This window comes from Terrapene carolina, unplaced genomic scaffold, assembly GCF_002925995.2.
Source record: "Terrapene carolina triunguis isolate 2854851 unplaced genomic scaffold, T_m_triunguis-2.0 Scaffold22, whole genome shotgun sequence".
NCBI classification, from domain to species: Eukaryota; Metazoa; Chordata; order Testudines; family Emydidae; genus Terrapene; species Terrapene triunguis.
Window position 1 is genome coordinate 16,697,434 of NW_020664373.1, and position 21,636 is coordinate 16,719,069.

General features: G+C 42.6%; 1 protein-coding gene and 1 long non-coding RNA gene across 2 annotated transcripts in view; one reads left to right on the forward strand and one right to left on the reverse strand.

Annotated features, from left to right (window-relative positions):
* The window catches only part of LOC112118062 (DNA polymerase alpha catalytic subunit), a 349,709-nt gene that overhangs the window by 291,825 nt on the left and 36,248 nt on the right, over nucleotides 1-21,636 (forward strand). The window lies entirely within an intron of this gene.
* Nucleotides 13,293-18,543, reverse strand: LOC112118058. Its single transcript, XR_002909018.2, has 5 exons — nucleotides 18,421-18,543; nucleotides 17,894-18,000; nucleotides 15,152-15,247; nucleotides 14,479-14,604; nucleotides 13,293-13,614 (listed from the first exon to the last, which is right to left on the reverse strand). It is a non-coding gene; the product is annotated as an uncharacterized LOC112118058 (long non-coding RNA).

Consider the following 21,636-nt stretch of genomic DNA (forward strand, 5'->3'; position numbering starts at 1 on the left):
AATTCATTTCTGCAGTTTGAGCTTCCAGAATGGAATACTGAAAATCAGTGATACAAGCTTTCAACTTGAGATAGTTCCTTTGCTACCGAGATCCAAAGGAGGCCAGGCATTTACTAATTAGTCTGATGTTTTAGTCCAACCACAGCATCATGAACTTTTTACTAAGGTAATGTTCGTTCTGTCAGTAGCCCTCTTTAGTTAAATACAAGGACCCATCGGCCAGGGAAGTCATTCCCAAAATAGGGTCCTTCCTAGGGTTGTACAATTAGATCATGAAATATGAAGAGTGTTCCTAGGAACCATTCCAGAAGCTAGAATGTAAAGGAACAATATTTAGCATAAAACTGGACAAGACTTTTCTGACCCAGGATAAGTGTCTCAAACTGGACAGGAAGTATAAATTCTGCAACTACTACACCTATTTTGATGTGGGAATGTTTGTTTGAAAGCACAGAGTTTCGTGTTTACAAGCCTGAAACACTATGAGCACACATCTGTATTTATTTACTTTATATATGTACATGCTAAAAAGGGCACCTATGCATACATTCTTGTCTTAATTTTAAAATGTATCACAAAAATACCCTCTTTGCAGCCGTAAAATGTAAGAACGCCCAGCATCAGTTAGCCAGGCAACTTAAAAAATCAAAATTCCCATCCAACAACTCCCCATTCTACAATTCTCCTTTTCCTCCATTTTCAAATGTCTGGCAAAAAAGACAAGCTTTGCAATGTGCCAGGAAGGTCCATCAGATTAAAGCTGCCTTAGACCATAGATGGGGGAGTGAAGTCCAAAGCCCTGAAGCCCTCACAAAGAATATCCTGTCAGAAGCCCTTTCTCACTTATGCCAGTGTGGATCCAACTTGTGCACCTCAGGTGCTCTCACCTGTGGTAGTACAGCACAGAGAGAGAGGCAGTCTCTCTGATTGGTAGGCCCTTCATCATTTGGGGGGGTTTATAGGTAAAAAGTATTGCCTTTAAATTTCATGTGGAAACCCCAGGCAGACAGAGCAGATCTTAGCTTAATATGTTAATAGTGAAGTCCATGAGACCTTCTCACACTTTTCTGCTCTCTGAAAGGAAACCAGATTCTAAAGGCTCCCAGAAATTCCTGCTGCTGACTGCCTAAGTTAGGGCCTATTGCTTATGTAATGACAGTTCAACAAGAAATCTGACCTTTGCCCCCCTGTTGAATAACTCTGATCACAGATGATAGTAACAGTTCGGGAACTGTCATGTTTTCTTGTTAATTCCCTTCCTTTAAAAATTGGGGCAGAGGAGGAGAAGTGTTCCATTAATCAACTCAAAATGTGAGCAGCAAGGCTCATTTTCTTACACTTACAAGACAGGCTCTGCAATGCTTCAGTCTGGATCTGATCAGACAACTTGATTTCACAAACTGCACTTTCTGAAGGCATGGATGAAGAGGGTAGTCTGTCAGCCATTTACATAAATGGAGATATAAGCAACACAGCACACTGACTAACCAGACAATAACTGTGCTCATTGTGTGAGAACTGCACCCCAAAATAAACACTTTTTTTCATGGCCACATCAGAAAATCAGAAGTGACTCTAGTGGGACTTATTGAAGATTCTATATGGCCATTCCATAGAAATCTCATACATTATGCATATAAATAAGAATTTGCTATAGTTGTTTTCTTGCTGACGTTTTTAAAAAAATCAAGAGGTATAAAGCCCAAGTAACGCTGGGTATTACCACTGTGGCTGAAACATAGCTGCTTCAGTTCCCTCATGTGCCATAGACTTCCTGTGTGACTTTAGGCAAGTCACTTAGGACCAGATTCAGTCCCTTTACTCGCACTGAGTAGTAAATTACTCGACAAGTAGTTTCATTAACTCAGGTAAAACTGTTCATTGTGTAAGGTACTATTCAGTGTAACAGGATCACAATCTGACGATTAATCTATCTGTCTCCATTCTTTGTCAGTAAAATGAGGGTAATAACACTTACCCCTATTGCGAAGGGCAAGGGTGGCTCCAGGCACCAGCGCAGCAACCCCGTGCCTGGGGCGGCAAGCCGCAGGGGGTGGCCTGCCGGTCGCTGTGAGGGCGGCAGTCAGGCAGCCTTCGGCAACGTGCCTGCGGGAGGTCCGCCGGTCCCGTGGTTTCGGCGGCGGGTACGCCGAAGCTGCGGGACCGGCAGATCACCCACAGAAACGCCACGGACCGCCTGCAGGTGTGCCGCCGAAGCCCACCTGACTGCCGTGCTTGGGGCGACAAAACACATAGAGCCGCCCCTGGCGATAGGGTGTTGAGGATAAATTTATTCATGTTCTTTTTAGGCACTCATATACCACAGTGATGGAGGCCATATAGGTGCCTAGATATATTCTGTGATATAGAATGTTCTCAGCTGTGGAGCTCCTTGGCACTGGAATCCAATAAACTGAACCTGTCAATCTAGTGACTGAACAGAAAACAGTGAGGAAGGGAGGATACTTTGAAGTCATTAGTAGTAATTGAAACATTGCTGGATTTTAGGAAGCACTGCACCTCCAAAACTTGGGCTAGTATTTGGAACCACAATCTAATTCTTCAGATTAGGTATTTATGTGCTGTGGCTCCATAAAAGCCTGTGCATGCTCAGAAAATGCTTTTACACGGTTATCACAGCCGTGTACGTCCCCTACCTCCACCCCTTCATACAAATACCAAAAGTGCCTAGTTTACTTTCTGGATGAATAAACTGCAAAATTGAATTGAGAAAAATGAAACTGTTTTAGGCTGTGTGACTTACACATAAAAACACAAAATTCAACTCTGAATATTTGTTTGCATCCTATAATTTAAACATTGTTTTTCCCCAGTGTGTTCATAACTTGGTGTGCCAAGTATCAGTATGAAGTGAATTTTTTTTATGGATGAGTTATTATAAAGCTTTGAAAGTAGACCCTATATAATGGAGATGTTGGCAGGGCTACTTAATGGGGTGGGGCTTTAGTATCGGCATGTTGGCTGGTGGTGGCTGTTTGAGAGGGAGACAGGATACTGCAGCTAAGATTGGAAGGGCACCTAAGCAAGAAGATATTTTTGCTCATACGTGAGATGTGGAAGTTGATGTTTCTGATGAAGAGAGAGACTGAGATGGAGACAATAAATGAATCACTGTGCAATGAAATATGTGGCCCTTCAGTCAACACTGGAGTTATTTTCCATATCTTTTCTGCCTGCAAAGATGAAGACTGTAACAAATGGCTCACAGCAGTGAGCAGGGAAGGAGATGGAATTAGAAGTATGAATATTAATTTTTTTTGAAGGGGAGTGAAGAAGGGGGAAATAGCACAGAGAGCCATTCGTTTAAAAAAGTCAGTGTTAGTTGTGTTCCCATCTGCTAGCAATGACAGATAAAAAAGGTGATTTCACAATACAGTGAGGTTCAACAGATAATTATCTGAGTTCTACACCTCTTTCAGTGGACACTGAGTTTCAGTTAGTGTCACACCTTTAGGCACTAGTAATTGTCTTCAGTTCTTAAAGGTGACCAAGTGTTGCTCTGCACAGGATTTTAAGAAGTCTTGAGTGGATTATTTTCCATCCTGTCCTTCAATAAATGATTTTTAAATTTAGCAATTTCTAAATCTGAGAGTCAGCAGCAGATTCAACAATGTCAATTAATTGCTCCCAACTGAAGATTTGAAACAACTTTTTCTGCTTCAAAGAAGACAACTTTTAAATGTGTTTGGCTTTAGCAGTGTTTGGCTCCAGCATCTTCCCGATGACCTTCCTTGAATTACAGTTACTTTTGGAGAGGAAATGTGAAACCCACAAAATAGTGAAGACATAGAACTAGAAGATTGAGGTTCAGGCATGAAGTCAGATTGTTTTTGTAGCTTTTTTTCCCATTTACATTTCCAACAATATATGTGGAATGGCTATAAAGGAAAGTGAAATAGTTTTTACAGTACTTAATTATTATAAATAATTACAATATTTAATAATAATTAAATCATTTACAATCCTTTACAATATTCAGGCAATTAACAGAGTTTAGCTATTTCCTAGACCTTTCCCAAATAACTTATGTTTTAAAAGTTGTCTAAAATGCATGCATGTGATCTTCACAAAGTCATGGAGACTTTACAGTCTACATGATATTGTATCATGTTTGTTTTTTTCCCCCTTTATGAAAAGCACCTCCCCAAGTAACACTTAAAAAACCCAATATACTTGACATTTCTATATCCCTTTTCATCTAAGCTCAATGCTTTGCAGACATTAATGAATTGAAGCTTATAATACTTTTCTGAAGTTATGTGAGTCCAATTTACAGCTATGGAAACTGAGGCGCATAAAAATTGGGCATTCCTAAGGTCGCACGGGAAGGCTATGGTAGAGCCAAGAATGGAGAGCTTCTGAATCCCTGTCCTGTGCTTTTAACCATGGTCAGTCCTTCCTCATTAGTAAAACAGGGTTGATTAAAGATGGATATTTATCATTGCACTAATTTTGGGGGGAGGGGGAAGAGAGATTGTAGTTTAATTTACTCCTGACTCAGCATGAATTATAATAGTTGACTTTTTCAAGTAAATATTTTGACACTACTTTGCAACTTATTGTACTTACATAATTATGCTACGTTAATGACTATTTTACATATAAGCGAAAATCAAAAAAAATATGTAAACTAGAAAGTGGGGAGAAAATTCAAAATAAAATGTTGCAGTCATCTTATTGAAAATATTTAATGATATTTGGCGGGTTACAGAAATCTATATAGCACCCTTTATAAATGGTACAGTTGCCATTTTGACTATCATTAAACTAAAAACTCTTTTGAAATCTCCACTGCCCCACCCCATTGTTTCAATTTATTTTTTATGTATACCTCAGCACTGAGACACTTTTTTCCATGTAGACCAATGTCATTCTGCTTTCAAGTAGCTGAACACTGTCAGTTTTATTTATAAATTGAGTTAAAATACAAAATAGCTTTTAGTATAGATCTCTTATCACAGATGGGAGGAGAACACTTGCTGTAGTGAAAAGAAAGTATCTGAGATGCTACTGTTTTTTCAATAGGGCACTGTCAAGGTTATTGGACCTGACTTCAAAGTTTGTCTAGGTTTCAGATCCCAATTTTCTGGTGGGTTTTTTTAAGCTAATTTTTGTGGAGTCTGGAAGTGTAACAATGCAAACGGAAACAATTTAACTCTGTATAAACCTCAGTATGTGCATGCCTAGATGGCAAAAGGAGATAGTGTAATGCTGGGGTTTAGATTTCAGATGCTTTTTTTTAATGTTCCTGTAAAAAATATATTTTTACAAAACTTGCCAGCAAGCGATTGATAACAAGGTCTAATCATTTTGATATTTAGAGAAATATAGTTGTTTTAAACAGATGATACAGAATTTATTTTTAAAATGTATTGTGCTTATACAGTTAATGGCTTTTATTTCCATAATGTTTTTTACTACATAATTATACATCTTAATTACGTAATTACCATCATAATTATTACGTAATTACATGTAGTTCCACTAATTACAAAATCAGGAAGTGTAATTATCTAGTAAAAACTTTCTGAAATCTTATTTATTCACTAGAGATTATTTAAAAGACCAACCAGTGACCTATTGGTACTAGTGTCTACTGTTATATATGACACCCAGGTTCAATTCCTAGACTCTTTCTCCCACTGCCAATAAGATAGGGAAAGCTGCAGAAAGATCTCTTTCATTTTCTGTCAGTGTAAGTGTAAATACTACCCACCACCTGTGGATGACAAAGAAATTGTGTTGATATGTTCTGAAGGTTGTTTTGTACCCTCCTTCTATTAGATTAGTAGTACATATATATCCTTTGTTACTAAAATCAAATGTCCACAAGGACTATGACACCTTAAACTGGAACTTTTAATAACTGGAAGCAAGTTAAAAGTTGAAATAATCAGATAAATGTGTAGCTTAGAACAAGATAATTTTGTTTTGAATATACCAGGTAAACTGGTATCATATCACAAATATGAGTCCAAAAATCATTACAAAAATATAACTTGTGTCACCAAGGCAAACTTGCTGTACAGCACCACCTGTAAACACTGAGATTATACATTAGAATCAGTCTTCCAGAGCATTCCTGTAACTTTTTGACCCATTTGGGTAAGGACTTTCATTCATTTTATTTGCAAATTTACCTATACCTATCATCCATTCAAATTTGGTGTTCCTTCATTTTACTATTGAAAATTATTTACATTAGAAATAATCATGAAACTGAGGATATAGAATGTTACTTTCATTAACTCCCACATTTTTCTGTGTCTGGCATTTTGGGACTTTCTGCGTATGGAGTCTGGTCTCAGTCAGAAATATAATAAGTGAAATATGTGTCTGCTTATGGCTATGTATATATATGGGGTGAAATCTTGACTCCATTGAAGTTAATGGCAAAATTCTCATTGACTTCTCTGGGACTAGTATTTCATCCATGGTCTATCACTGTTTTTTCAGGTTCATCATTTTGTTTCCTAGTATTGCTGTATTTTAATGTCTGATGTTTGATGACACTTTCTATTACTTGTATTTAATTTATATAATTGGATAATAATACAGTTTGAAACAAAAAAATAGGTTGTAATTCAGACAGTAACTTTTAATTTTTTTGATTGTTAAAATTTCGTGCTTACATTTGGTTAAAATGGAGTGGAAAACCATTCACATCTATACAGTAAATAAATCAATAACCTTTGGTAGACTAAATAAAAAGAATATTATAAAGTCCTACTTAATTCCTGGATGTATCATTCAGCAAACCTGTGACATTAATCAAAATAACATCAGAAATACAAGGCTTAGTCTTACATTCACCATGACAGCAAATATATATTAAATATATGTCGAAATATTGGTGTAAAGTGAAGCTCCAAAGAGAAAAATACCTTCAGTAACACAGGGGAAAAAACAATTTGAGCCTGGGATGAGGGTGTTGCAGGAAAATAAATAATTAGAATTTAGTATGGACCAATAAAAAGGGACAAAGAATCTCTGTGGCAGAAGGAAAATGGTACTAAGTGTCAGGAATATTAAATCAATGTTATTTTTGTGGAATTGTCCTGCACATTATAGACATTCTGGGTGGAGGGGGGTTGTGTGTATGTATCTTTTATATAAACTTTCTGCACTGACTAGAATGACTCGTCCCCATAGAAATTTTACCAGCCATTTTAAATGTATGTACCAACTCATCTTATTTTAATTCTCAAATTGAGTTTTAAACATAAAGGGTTATATCCTCAGACGATATAAATTTGCGTAGTTCTACTGACATTAAATGCAGGTACACCAATTTACACAAGCTCAGCTTCTCTTTTTGGGTCAGATCCTATTTTCAAATCAGTTTCTTAAACTTCCCACACAGGACTTTATTGACAGTTAAAACTAAAGTATACATTAATTATTGTTGTAAGCAGAGTTTAAAAAATGAATGCATTTTTTGTCGCTAAGTCAGATTTTAGTTTTATTTTGCTTATGGCAGTAGCCTTGAAAAAACAATAATAATCACACTTGAGAAAATTCATACAGTCTATATATTCTAATCAGAAAAAAATTACATTTTCAAAGACATGGTGAAGCTTGTTTATCTTTTTTTTCTTCCCCTAAAGCATGTATGATTGAAAACTAAGGTATAGCCCACCTCAAGGTGTTGAGGGCTATGTATGTAATAGCTTGGCAATATAGAAAGAGATTTTTTTATTATTATTTTATTCTCTGGCAAACATGAGAATTTTTTAATTAATTGATATGGGTTTTGTGAATTATGCATGATCCATTGATAAAAAAATTAGCATAAGACAACTGAGCATCTGAATGCAATTTTAAATTGATTTATTGAAATGTTCTTATTAGAATTTATACTACAGTGTGATGCTCATCTTTTTAGCACAGTAGAGGCAAGGTAGTGTACAATGGAGAAAATTGTGTTTGTTTCTGTAAAAATAAAAAATAAACCAAAAACATTTTTAGAGATTTTATTGCTATGAAAGTGAAATATGCATGTGAAACGTACAGTGGGCATATGCTGAATAAAAGTTCTCAAGGAGTCAATATCCCCCAGTCTTGACTTGTAATCCACCTACTATTTCAGTCTGTAGCCTGTCTAACCAAAGAACTAGTTGTCCTATGTGATGTGATGGTTTTATGATGTAAACAAAGAAAGGTGAATGACTAGGATATATGTAGGGTACCCAACACCAGACTTGGGACAAATGAATCCCTGGTCTAATTCCATTGGCTTCCAGGGATGAATTAGACTGCTTGCCATTTGTAACTTGGTTGAAGATCTGCTCCCAGATCTTCAGGATGAAAGGTTAGTGAGATAATTCTCTCTGTTGCTTAGCCCCCTTCTGTATTTTTTTTTTTTAAACCAGTGGAAGCTCCTTTGCAAGAAGTTGATTTGATCCTGCCAGGATTACAACTGTCAAATGAATATCAAAATGTTTTCCCACCTTAAATAATTTAACTCAGAATATAATAATGTAATTATTTTGACATGAAAACGTTACATACTGTAGTATTTCCACTTATCTTAAAACAGACGTTTTCACTTTACAAGAGATGCATGCAATAAGACAAAACAAAAAATGAATAAAAGGGAGTGAGTGACAGACTGAGCTACTTTGTTTAGAGGATAAAAACAAATAAAATCCTATTAGTGTCAAATATTATGAACTTAGAATTAAAATGTTCCGCTATTTATAGGGCTGTTTCATATATTTTATATAACAGTAGGTGGGTGCATAAATGTCTAACACATGAAACTAGCAACATGTTTATCAGGTGAATATTTTCTGTTTGAAATGGTGAGTTCATGGTGGAGTGGAAAAGGGACGTTAGTAGAAATTGTTCGTATGTTGCATTATGTTGTGTAAAGTACATGTGTCACATTACATATATTTTCCTTCCAAAATCCTACTTTTTCATTTGTGAAACAGAATGGTTGTGTTTGCTTTTTGCTAAGACTTAAATAGTTCGAAACATTTTTATTAAAAATTAGCTAAGGCAAATGACCAAAATAAGTCTCATTAATGCAATATAATTACTAACAGAAAGCTATTATGCTTTTGAGCACCTATTAAGTGGCTACCAATAATTACTAATTGTTTTAATCTCTTCCAGTGTTTTTTGTAGGGGCAGGGGAAGAGGTTTTTATATTTGATATCTTGTCCATGACTTATTGGGGTTGTAGGTTGATTAAGTGTACAAGTTGATGATAAATCAACTTGATACACCATATAATTGTGATCTATGAAATGTTACTTGTGTAAAAAAGTAGTGACTGTTGGTTTCTTGGCCTGTATTACAGGGGGGAAATATATATACACATACTTTTTCAGATTTTGCTTATGTGGGTGTCTGAAATTTAAATACATAAATTAGTGGATAGTGAACCACAGAAGGTTTAGTTCTCTTCATATATGCATATTCCTTATTAGGATTCTTATCTAAATCTTTTTTTTGAGAGAGAGCTTGACTGGACATCTGAGAACTGATTTTTTTTATCATTATTATTATTTATTATTACTTAAAGTTTCACTCTTTCCTGGTTTCAGCCAGATTTAAAATACCACACAAATAGCCATTGTCTCTGTGCTTCCAGAAAAAATAGGAAGAGTAAGTCAACACCGAATTTTAAAGAAAGGTCTCTGAGCCTTTTTGAGCTTAAACTAGAATGTGAGTTGAGTTTATTTTCAGTTTTTGAGGAAAGTTTTAGGTTAGTTCAGTTTTTTCCAGAATTAATTTGGATTACTGGGTCAGATTATTTAAGTATGGAAATTATTCTGTTTTTAGTATCCCATCTCCCATCTATGCCTTGCTGCTCTGGGAAGAGGTTTGCTTTTTGCGCCCAACCCCAGTTACTGTCTTAGTGCTCTAGGTTTCTGAAGGAGAAGCAAAAGTCCTTGACTACTACTTCCAGTAGTGCACCCATGGGTGCTCCACTTCAGATGCTCATGCGCGCCACCACCTTTAATCAGAGTTATTCATTAGCAGCAGGGGCAGCTCTATGTTTTTTGCTGCCCCAAGCACAGCAGGCAGGCGGCTTTTGGCGGCGCGCCTGTGGGCGGTCCGCTGGTCACGCAGATTCGGCGGCATGCCTGTGGGTGGTCCGCCGGTGCTGTGCCATCGGCATCCCCACCGCTGAATTGCAGCCGAAGCCACGGGACCGGCGGACCTCCCGCAGGCATGCCGCTGAAAGCTGCCTGCCTGCCGCCCCCCGCAGCTTGCCGCCCCAGGCACGTGCTTGCTGCACTGGTGCCTGGAGCCGCCCCTGATTAGCAGCGTCCATTTGGCCTGCACATACACTGCTTACCTCATGCCTCAGACCGTGGCTATATAAGGTTGTGTGGGCAAACTATATTCAATTCCTTCTCAATTGCCTCAGCCTGAGAAGTAGCCTAGTGTATGCCTTAGATCAGTGGTTCTCAAACTTTTTTACTGGTGACCCCTTTCACATAGCAAGCCTCTGAGTACGATCCCCCTTATAAATTAAAAACACTTTTTTATATATTTAACACCATTATAAATGCTGGAAGCAAAGCGGGGTTTGGGGTGGAGGCTGACAGCTTGCGACCCCCCATGTAATAACCTCGTGATCCCCTGAAGGGTCTCGACCCCCAGTTTGAGAACCCCTGCCTTAGATGCTTGCTGAGTTCATTTACTTAGTTTATTTAGTTTACTTAATTAGTTTTAAGTAGTTAGTTACTGGCTACTGAAAGATTGTTTTATTTCCTTCAAGGAAATCCCCCCTGTGAGGAGCATTCCCAGTTCACTGGGGTTTAAACGTTGCCTCACGTGTAAAGAGGCTAGCTTGGTCAAACTCTTTAAATGGGTTTGCTGCCTGGGGGAGTTGCACTTCCCACAGCAGGGTAACATCTATTTGACCTTCAAATCCAGGGCCCAGAAGAACCAGGCAGTCAAGTTGTGACTGTAAATGATGGAGTAGTCTCTTTGGAGCCAGATCAGAAGAACCCCCCTGTATATCAGTCCCTGGGGGTTAGTAGTGCCCCTTAAACCTCAGTGCAACACTCTTCTAGAAAGAGGAAAGCCTCAGAGACCTCCTTTTAAAGATCCTAAGAAGAGGCATTTCAATTGTTCTTCAAGTAGTATCCCTATGGGTGCTCCACTCCAGGTGTACATGTGTTTCTCAAGCCCTTGATTTCTAGCTAGCTGTACCGGTTCGGCCCATGCAGGCATCCTATGCCTTCTCATAGCAGAAACCAAGCTCTATATAGGGGTATGTGGATGAGCCACCATCAGTTCCTTTTCTACTGCCTCAGCCCGAGAGAGAACACTAGCAAATCTGCCTAGAGCGTACGCAGACTTTCTCCACTTTTTTCTATTAACGCTAGTTAGTTTACTGTTATTAGTGTTTGTATAGTTAGTTGGTTTAGCCAAGAGGACTGCGTTTCCTCTTTTCTCCCAAGGAGTCTTGTCTTTCCCTGGCAAGGTGTGCCTAATTCTCCAAGATTCAAACATTGCCTCTCCTGCCAGAGGGCTATACTGGTGAGTGACAGACACTCCAAGTGTTTCCCTTGCTTGGGAGAGTCCCATATCTCCCAGAAGTACTCCACCTGTTTAGCCCTTAAGTCCAGGACTAGGAAGAACAGGGAGATAAAGTTCAGAATGTTGACAGTGGAACGTTCCCTGCAACCACCCTCTGAGCCAGGTCAGGAGATTCTCCTTTCTCCTCTTCACCCCCCCTCCCCCCCCCCGTACATCCAGCATCCCATCTAAGGACATGCTTCTCCTAAGAAAGAGAAGCCTTTGGTGCACCCTGGGATGACTTCCCAAAAGAGCACGGACTTTAAGGAGCCAGCTCCAAAAAAGACCCATGTCCCTGTTGAATCCCTCAGTCTCCAAGTGTACATTGAGGCCAAAGACTCTTCCCTTGGTACCGGCAGGCCCACGAAGCCCCATAGCTTCAAGTAGAGGAAACACGGCTCTGGTAGGGCGCCTCTACCTTCTACTAGTAAGGAGAAATTCAGGGTACCATCAAGCTCAGCCCCGTCATCAGCACTGTAGCATTCCCCTCAGTCGTTGGTGCTGTCATGCGCCTTAACCCAGCCATCGTTACTGATGCAAATAGCTCAGCTGGGTGTGCCTGTGCAAGTGATACTCTTGGTACTGAGCAAGCACTGGTGTTTGACAAGGCCTGTGGAACACTCAGCGTTATTAGTATTGTTAGCTGCAACCATGGCGACTTTGACTAAGGTGTCAGTACTTGGAACTCCTGAGGAAAGGACACAATACTTGAGGGATCTCTTGTTGTCGAATGAACCAGAGTCCCTGTTGCTCTCAGGTACCAAGCGTCTCAGGATACCGATTCCTCAGTCTTTGAGTGGCCTCTCCCTGGCATAGGACTCTCCTTTGTCCTCATTGGTTGCCCCCCTATGGGAGGATGTGAAGGAGTAGGAAGAGCACTCCCAGTCAGGCTCCTTGATTTCTGTTAGGGGTTCTCCTACATACCTCTTCAGGAATCTGCTCTTGCGCAGGGAGGACTTGTTGCGCATCAATCATGGTGGAACCACCCTGTATGCCAACCCCCACTCCCTTATGCAATGGGACCCATAGGCTGCGTATCGACAACAGCTCAATAAGCCACCAGTACTGTCCATTGTGGAGACCAGAGTTCCACAACCTTCTTCTGCCCTTCTAAGGAAAAGATGTTTGAGGAGTTGGAGGCTAGGGCAGATGAGGAATTTACCCCTGAAACTACAATTTCGTTATTGACCCCTCCTTCCATCGCTGATGATTTCAGACAATTCCAGGACATCAGTAGAAGGGTAACGGACACTCTGCAAATCCCTCTGGAGGAGGTCAAAGGCCAGCAGCACAGGCTGCTTGATATTTCACAGTAAGCAACGCCCTTCAGAGGGTGCTCCCCATTAATTAGGCTTTCCTGGATCCAGCTAAGACAGTATGGCAGACTCTGGCAACTATTCAACCAATGTGCAAAAGGGCTGACCAGAAGTATAATGTACCCCCGAAGGACTGTGACTTTTTGTTTTCCCATCCCCCACCTAACTCATGGTGAATGCTGTGAACGAGTGGGGTAGACAGCACTTTTCCCCTATGACAAGGAGCAAAAGCAATTGGACCTCTTTGTATGAAAATCTTACTTGTCCACAAACCTGCAGTTCCGGATTGTGAACTATCAGGCAGCCATGGGTACACATACAGCTTTACTAATTACAATAAGCTCATGGCCTTTATTGAACATCTGCAACATGACTGCAGGGAACAATTCTAGTCTATTGTTGCAGGGAGTCAGCTGTTGGCCAGAACAGCTCTCAAAGCATCCGTGATGCTGTAGATAGTGCTGCCAAATCCATCTCCATGGTGGTAGTTATACGCAGGGTGTCCATGCTCCAGCTTTCAGGGTTACTGAGAGAGGTCCAAAACACAGTAGAGGACCTCCCCTTTGGTCACAAACTCTTCTCGGCAACCACAAATGACTCCCTGCACACACTTAAGGACTCCAGGGCCACCCGTTTTTCCTTGGGTATTTATACAAGAAGCACTTCAGTAGGTCACAGACTGTCCAGAGATCAAGCCCTGCTCAGTTCCAGGGGTGTCAGAGACCTGCAGAACCTGCCAGGAAGAGAGAGAGGTTTCAGAGTAATAGGACTGTCCAACTGCCCTCCACAACCACCCAGGTGTCCTCTAACCAGCAGTTTCGATGGGTCGCTCAAGGGTTTGAATCCTCCCGTTCCACCCTTTAGCCCACCTCCCTGCCTTTGGGGATTGCCTTGTCCATTTCTACCAGCCTTGGGAGCAGATCACCACGAACCAATGGGTCTTGAAGGTCATAACCTTGGGGTACACCGTCCAGTTTTTGATACTCCCTCCCTTCCATCCTCCTTCCCATCCCTCGTCAGAGACCCTCTGGTGAACTTCTACTAAGGCAGGAGTGAACTTTCTCCTCCAGCTAGGATCAGTAGAGCTGGTCCCTTCCACTTACAGGGAGAGGGAGTTCTACTTGAAATACTTCCTAATAGAGTCCTGTGCGGGACTATTTTTAATCCCACTCCTGTCCCGCCCCACAATACCCACTGTCACTCCAACTCGCTCCTGCTATTATGGCAGCAGTCCTGTGGGATCCCAGTCATCCTGCAGGGCTCTACACTAGTCCCACAGAGGACTCTACTTCCTAGTACCGAAAAAGGACAGAGATGGGAGCCTGATCTTAAATCTAAAACAACTGAACAAGTTTGTGACGCCTCAGAAGTTCAGGATGGCGACTAACACTATAATTCCTAATCCAGAGGAAGGGAATTGTTTTTTGTCCCTCGACCTACAAGACACTTACTTCCATATGGCCATACACCCATTGCACAGGAAATACCTACAATTCACTATGAGCCAACATCATCTCCAGTACAGATTGTGCTTCCCTTAAGTCTATCTGCAGCTCCAAGGGTGTTCTCAAGGTTCCTAGCAATAATGGCAGCTCACCTTTGGCAGGAAGCAATTCTCATCTTCCCATACCATGATCACTTGCTTCTCAAAGGCCAGTCTTTCAAGGCAGTGTTGTCATCCACTCAGAAGGGACTTGCTCTGTTCCAAGAGTTAAACCTACAGCTGAATGTAAAGAAACCCACTTGAGTACTAGTGCAGGGAATTCAGTTTATAGGGATGTACTTGGACTCAGTGACAGCCAGAACATATCTTCCTTTAGACAGATTTGTGACTCTGCCAGGACTAGTAGGGATGATTCATGGAATCCCTGGGAAATCAATAAGGAACTGTCTTCAACTCCTTGGCTATATGGCAGCATGAACCTTTGTGACCAGTCACGCCTCTGTTGCATCCAAGGTTGGTTGAGAACTGCATACTGTCGGACCAAGGACAACTTGGACAGGCAGGTGGCATGTAAAGAACTCCCTGAACTGGTGGAAGGAGCAGCTCCACATCTATTGGGCATCCCTTTCTGCCACCCAACCCTGTTAGTGACTCTAACAGCCGATGCATCCTTGTTAGGGTGGGGAGCCCACCTTGGTACCCTCACAGTTCAGGGCAAGTGGATGGCATAGGAAACCAGTCTCCACATCAACCTGTTGTATCCTGCTCTATGAAGGTGCAGCAGGTGTTATTACACAGCAGAAAAACATCAACCCACACTTCTTACCTGCAGAAATGGAAGAGATTTGCCCACTGGCACTGTCATCACTATCTCTGGCCTCAGTTGATTCCCCTTTCTGTCATCATGGGTTACTTGCTGAATCTGAAGACATCCGGGGTATCCATCAGCTCAGTTAAGGTACACCTGGCTGCTATATCAACTTTTAATCCCCGGGTTTGAGTAATCTCTTCCCCACTAGGCACCCCACCCCTTCCTGGGACCTCAGGCTGGTTCTCAGCTACCTCATAAGACCTCCATCTGAACCAATGGCTACCTGCTCCCTTCTTCAGTTATCTGTGGAGATAGCCTTCCTAGTTGCCATCAGGTCAGCCCGTAGGTTTGGGGAAATTGGTTTGGAACTTTGATGGCAGATCCCACCTTTATCACGTTCTTTCATGATAAGATCTCTTTATGTTCATATTCTAGGTTCCTACCCAATGTTACATCAGATTTTCATTTTAACCAATCTACCCTGTTTCCCCGAAAATAAGACAGTGTCTTATATTAATTTTTGCTCCCAAAGATGCGCTAGGTCTTATTTTCAGGGGAGGTCTTATTTTTCCTGGAGCTTCGGGGCCTTATATTCCGGGGTGGCCTTATTATCGGGGAGGTCTTATTTTCGGGGGGATGCCTTATATTACAGCGAGAGGCAAAACTGGAAGTAGGTCTTATTTTCGGGGGATGTCTTACTTTCGGGGAAACAGGGTATCCATCTACTGGTATTTTTTCCAAAACCTCCCAGTTCTCAGCAGGAATCCTACTTCCATATCTTGGATGGTAGAAGGGTCTAAACCTTCTACTTTAATAGGAATAAGCAGTTTAGGAGATTGGCTAGACTCTTCATATCCTTTGCGGATCTAAGGGGGCCCGCATTTCTGCCCAAAGACTTTTGAAATGGATATCTGGTTGTATCTACACCTGTTATGCATCTGCAGGTGCTCAGCCCCCAGGGGGTGAGAGCTTATTCAGCTAGATTGGAAGCAACATCTGCTGTATTTTTTAAGAATATCTCAGTTTCTTAGATATGTAGAGCTGCTTTTCCTGGTCTTCAATCCATATGCTTTCCAAAGCACTATGCCCTCCTCTATGCAGTCAGGTCCAATGTGGTACTTGGCTCAGCAGTACTATCTTTGGTTCTGGACTCTGTTCCGAAGTTCCCTCCTCCTTCTGGGGATACTGTTCAGAAGTCTCCTGGAGTGGGACACCCATAGGGACACCACTCAAAGAAGAAGGTAATGTTACTTACCCTGTGCAGTAATTGTAATTCTTCGAGATGTGTGTCCCTGTGGAGTGGAGCACGCATAGGGAGGCACATCTCAAATAACTACAGTTACTGCACAGGGTGAGTAACATTTCCTTTTCCTCCTAACATACTCACCTCGAAAAGACCTGGCTCTCCAACCAGGTCAACAGTCTCCAAGACCTCTTCCTTGAGGCCTGGTACTTTAGAGGCTAGGGGTGCCTCATGTACCAGCGAGGCAGGAAAATCCTGTAGCTCAAAAGGCAAATATGGCTCGGGGAAGGCTCCGGTGTTGTCTAGCGGAGATGGTCAGAACAGACACAGAAGGTCCAGTCTGTCAGTCTTAACCCCTCTCCCAGTACCCTTATTGAGCTCTTTGGTAATGTGTAAGTCTAAGCCTGCATCTACATCAGTGCCGCCTGTGAAGTCTGAAAACCACTGCTATCATCCTGCAGAGACAAGCGTACCCGTCCGTCCATGCTGCAGCCTCACATGGTGCCGTAGGACTTTAGGTATCCGAAAGACTTATTGGTGACTGCTGAACCACAGTCTCCATTGCTGGCATCTCTCAGTAACAAGAACCTCTGTCTCCGGACCCTTATATATTCCCAGTACTGTCACCTCCCTTTTCAATTGGAGCTCCCTGATAGAGGAAGAAGAGGATGATCATGGAGACCTCCCTTCAATATATTTCTTAACCTTAGCCAATCTATTTCTGTTCAGAGACTCTCCTGTGTACCTATATACAAACCTCCTTTCTCGGAGAGACAGGGAAGATGTCTGGGAACCTCATTACTCCAGCGACATTCTATATAAACAGACAGGGTGGTGCTCGCTCCTCTCTCCTATGCCAGGAAGCCCTCAAACTGTGGGACTTCTGCATTGCCCACTCAATACATCTAGAGGAATTGTACCTCAGAATGAGCTGGCCGATCATCTCAGCATGTCCTTTCACAATCACAGGTGGTCCCTCCGCCCAGATATCATGATCAACATCTTCCAATGTTGGGGATTTCCCCATTCAGAACATACAGTTTATAGGGGCATCCCTGGATTCCTTGGCCTCCAGGGTATTTCTTCCCATGGACAGATTCATGATACTATCAAATTTATCACAGCTATTCAAGGGAACCCCCCGACTTCAATCAGAAACTGTCTTCAACTTCTAGGTCACATGATGGCTTGCACTTTTTTGACAGAGCATGTAAGATTACACCTTCACTATTTCCAGGGGTGGCTCAGATCAGTTTACTTGCCAAACAGGCAGCCTAGACAAAGAGGCATCAGTTCCTCAACAGGTCAGATGCTCCCTGGACTAGTGGAAGGTTCATTGAAAAGTAGGGGTGAGGGTCCCCTTCCTCCAACCAATGCTAATGACAATTGTAATCATGGATGCATCTCTGTTAGGACGGGTTGTGCAACTCAAAGTTCTAACAGTACAAAGCAGATGGTCACCCTAAGAGATCCGTATTAACCTGTTGGCGCTCAGAGTGGTCAGAAATGCCTACCTTCACTTTCTGCCTCTCCTCAGATACAGGTCTATCAAAGTCATGACACACAATATAGCCTGCATGTCCTGTATCAGTCGGCGGGGAGGAGCGAGGTCCTCTTCCCTCTGTGCTGAAGCAATAAAGTTATGGAACTAGTGCATAAAACATTGCATAAGAATTTCAGCAGTGTATCACCTGATCAGGCAAAATGTCAAAGCCGACACTCTCAGCAGGTGGTTTTTCCAAGAGTACAAATGGAAGTTGCATTCCCAGATTCTTGTTGGCATATTTCAGACGTGGGGATTTCCAGAAGTGGACTTCTTTGCAATAACTACAAACAAAAAATGCTGTCTATTTTGTTCAAGGGTTGGAGTCTAGGTCACAATCCCTTGAAGGACTTCTTCCTCCTCACTTGGAGAAAGAAGCTGTTTTATCCATTTCCCCCAACGCTTCTGATTCTCAAAGTTGTGAGCAAAATCAGACAGGATAAGACCAGAGTTATTGTAATCGCCCCAATGTGGTTGAGGTAGGCATGAGTTCCTTACCTGTTGTGCCTAAATCTTTGTCCAGCAATAAATCTTCCAATCACTCCTCTTTCAGGATGGTGGTCGCCCGCTACCTACCAATCTGAGCATTCTCAGATGTGGCTCCTTGATGATCCGTGGAATTAGTCGGTCTGTTCTGCAAAGGTGCAACGGATATTATTAAGTAGTAGGAAAGATTCTACCAGAAACAGTTACTTTCAAAAGTGGAGATGATTTACTCATTGGGGGGAACTCCAGAATACTGTCCCAAATCTACCTTGCTTATTCTTGTTCTGGAATACCTGCTTCAACTAAAGAAAGCGGGTCTATCACTTAGCTCTTTCAAAGTTAATTTGGCTTCATTAACAGCTTTTCACATCTCTATTGAGGGGATTCTGGCTGTTTACTTACCCTACAACTGATTGCTTTTGCAATCCCTCGATTTGAGGATGATCTCTACCATGGATTTACATATGAGTCCTAAGATAACTCAGCAGTCCAATCCTGGAACCGCAAATCCGCCCGCAATTGGTACAGACATTTCGTGGCAGGCCACCTGCCTGCTGGGAGAAAGTTCTTTCTTTTTCTTTCTTTCTTTCTCTCTCTCTCTTTTCAGCTTCGAGGGCAAGGCACTTCTCCTCGAAGCGGGCCACTGCCTGATGGAGGATATGGCGCCATTAGGGTCGGTTGGTGGCTTGCTCCTCCCAGCTTGTGATGTCCACATCAGTTTTCTTAAGATATGCTTTCAGTGGGTCTTTGTAGCATTTCCTCTGACCACCACAGGATCTCTGACCATGGGTGAGCTGAGAGTAGAGGACTTGTTTTGGGAGGCGAGAGTCTGGCATCCGCACACAATGTCCAGCCCAGCAAAGTTGGTGCATGAGGATCATTGCTTCAATGCTGATGACATTGGCTTCAGCGAGGATGATGGTGTTAGTGCGGCAATCTTGCCACTTGACGTGAAGGATCTTCCAGAGGCATCATTGTGATACCTCTCTAGACTCTTGAGGTGCTGTCGATAGTTCACCCAGATTTCCCATCCATAGAGGAGTGTAGGAACAACAATAGTCTTATAGACCTGTGTAGCAGATTGCAGACTCACCGGCATGGCGTCTCCTGCTGGTCATCCGGGAATTAGCTCAGTTCCAGCCTCGGCGCGCCCCCTTCTGGCCAGTGTCTCTCCTGCCTCAGGCCCCCGTATCCCTCCCGGACCTGGTGCCCTCTTATCTTGGGGTGCTGCCCCTCAGCAGTGCCCCACACTCTGGGTCTCCCTTCCCAGGGGAACCCCCAACCCTCTAAGCCCACCTTGCCTCAGTGGCTACTGCCAGTTGTCATCTAGCCCCCTTTCCCCGGGGCAGACTGCAGTCTGTAATGACACTCATCACTGGCAAGGGGGTTGGACCTGCTGCCTTTGCCTATCTCCAGGCTGCACCTCTGCAGCCCCAGTACCTTTACCAAGGCCTCAGCCTGGGGAGTTGCCAGGCTGGAGCTCCCCAGCTCCTCTTGCCCTTCCCCAGCACTGCTCTGCCCCCTGTGCTCCCAGGCAGCTAAGTCCTTCTCTCTCCAAGGCTGGAGACTCTGACCCAGCTCTTCCCTTAACCCTTCTTATCAGGGCCTGGTGTGGCCCCAGCTGTGGCCACTTCCCCAATCAGCCTACCTTTTCTCCCAGGAGTGGGGTAACTGCCCCACTACAACCTGGATCTTGGTGTTCTGCCATAGGTCATGGTCCATGAAAACGCGTCAGAACAATTTCCCAAAGGAAGCACTTGCGCACTGGATCTTGTGCTGGATCTCGTTGTCGATTTTTGCATTTTGAGAAAGTTGGCTACCGAGGTAGCAGAAGTGCTCGACTGTCTCCAAAGTCTGACCCTCGACGGTGATTTGTGGTGGATCATGTGCAAGGCCTGAAGCAGGTTGATAGAGCACTTTAGTCTTCTCAGTATTAAGTGAGAGTCCCAGGCTTCGGTAAGTTTGTGCAAGAAAATCCAGTATGGACTAAAGGTCATTCTCAGTGTGCGCGAGGATGACACAGTCGTTAGCATACTGAAGATCAGTAATGGACACCCTGAAGACTTTAGAGTTCGAGCAGAGACGTCAAAGATTAAAGAGCCGCCCATCCATTCTGTATTAAATGTCAACTCCATTGGGGAGGTGATCTTTAATGAGAACCAAAATGACTGCTAAACAGTTGAAGAAAAGGGTTGGGGCAATAAAGCATTCTTGCTTAACCCCAGTTTTGATGATGAAAAGTTCTGTCTGAAGGCGGAGAACCATGGCAGTCATCTGATCATGGAGAAGCCTAAGGACCTTAATAAATTTTGGAGGGCAGCCAAATCTGGCTAGCACCTTCCACAGGGCTTCGTGACTGACAGAGTCAAAGGCCTTTGTCAAATTGATGAAGGCCATGTACAGGTCCTGATTTTGCTCCCGAGACTTTTCCTGGATTTAATGGGCAACAAAATCATGTCGGTTGTCCTGTGGGATGGTCTAAAACCACACTGAGATTCCGGCAATATTCTCTCAGCAAGGGGAAGTAATCGGTTTAAGAGGATACAGGCAAGAATTTTTCCTGCTGTAGATAGCAAGGCAATGCTTTGATAGTTTCCACACTCTGTCTTATCTCCTGTCTTAAAGATTATAACAATGTTAGCCTTTCTCAAGTCTTCTGGAAGCTTCTCATTAAATCAGATATGAAGAAAAAGTTTGTGGCGTTTCCTTAGCAGTTCTTCACCTCCAAACTTGTAGACTTCTGTTGGTATGCCATCTGGCCCTGCTGCCTTGTTCTTAGTTTGCATAATGGCTCGTGTTACTTCTTTGAGCCGGGGAGTCAGCAAGAGATTCTCTTTCATGTCGTCGAGGTATAGATTCGATAGTGGCATCAGAGACAGTTGATTCACGGTTCAGGAGTAACTTAAAATGCTCCTTCCATCTGGCTTGGACTCTTGAGGGCAAGATTTCTAGGTATAAGCAAGGGATCACCAGCTGCTTAGCTGGGGATGTATAGCGCTTGCTTATTATACAAGCTTCTATTATCTCTTGAATCTTAAGACTGTAACCCTACAACTGTAAGGTTCATGAAGAGTGTGGGTAATCACTTCCCACCGATGAAAATCCCCACCCCAGTTTGGGACCTTTAATCTGATTCTTAAGTGTCTCATGAAATCTTCTTTTCAACCAGGGCCGGCTCCAGGCACCAGAGCCGGCCCTGTTTTCAACCGATAGCAACCTGCTCCTTAC